Here is a 606-nt window from a genome sequence, read left to right as displayed (position 1 = left end):
CTCCGTACTAGACGATAGCAACACCTTTTCTACCGAATCGCAGTTTACGCTATCACATAATACTCCATATCAATATATACACAGATATATATATATATATATATATATATATATATATACATGTATCAATTTACTTATATATATATGTATATATATAAACATACTTGCAATTTTCCCTTCAGTTGGCGCTCGTCTACAATGTTAACGTCAATGGAAAAAGATTTTGACATATGATGAATAACGTTTGGTGCACATTATTTATGTATGTTCACGTTCTCGGTTATCGCTATACTTACCATTTATACTTACTGTCTCTCTTCCTCTTACCGTCATCTTCTTTCCCCTTATGCGATTACATTTCGTATCTTGGTCCCACCAATTGTTTTTTTATTATATATTAATAATAATAATAACTTAAATAATTACAGACACTGAGGTACACTGTTTTAATGTGCGTTTATTTTTTGTATAATGCATTATATACAATATTATCTGAAGCGCACATTATTAATTCGTATTCAATAACTGAATTCTTATCATAAATCTTACGCAAAGTGTTTACCACTTCAAATTTATTCGCAATACAGTTTTGATGTAAATAACTTA

This window comes from Trachymyrmex cornetzi, unplaced genomic scaffold (assembly GCF_001594075.2).
Source record: "Trachymyrmex cornetzi isolate Tcor2-1 unplaced genomic scaffold, Tcor1.1 scaffold1708, whole genome shotgun sequence".
NCBI classification, from domain to species: Eukaryota; Metazoa; Arthropoda; class Insecta; order Hymenoptera; family Formicidae; genus Trachymyrmex; species Trachymyrmex cornetzi.
This window is presented reverse-complemented; position numbering follows the sequence as displayed.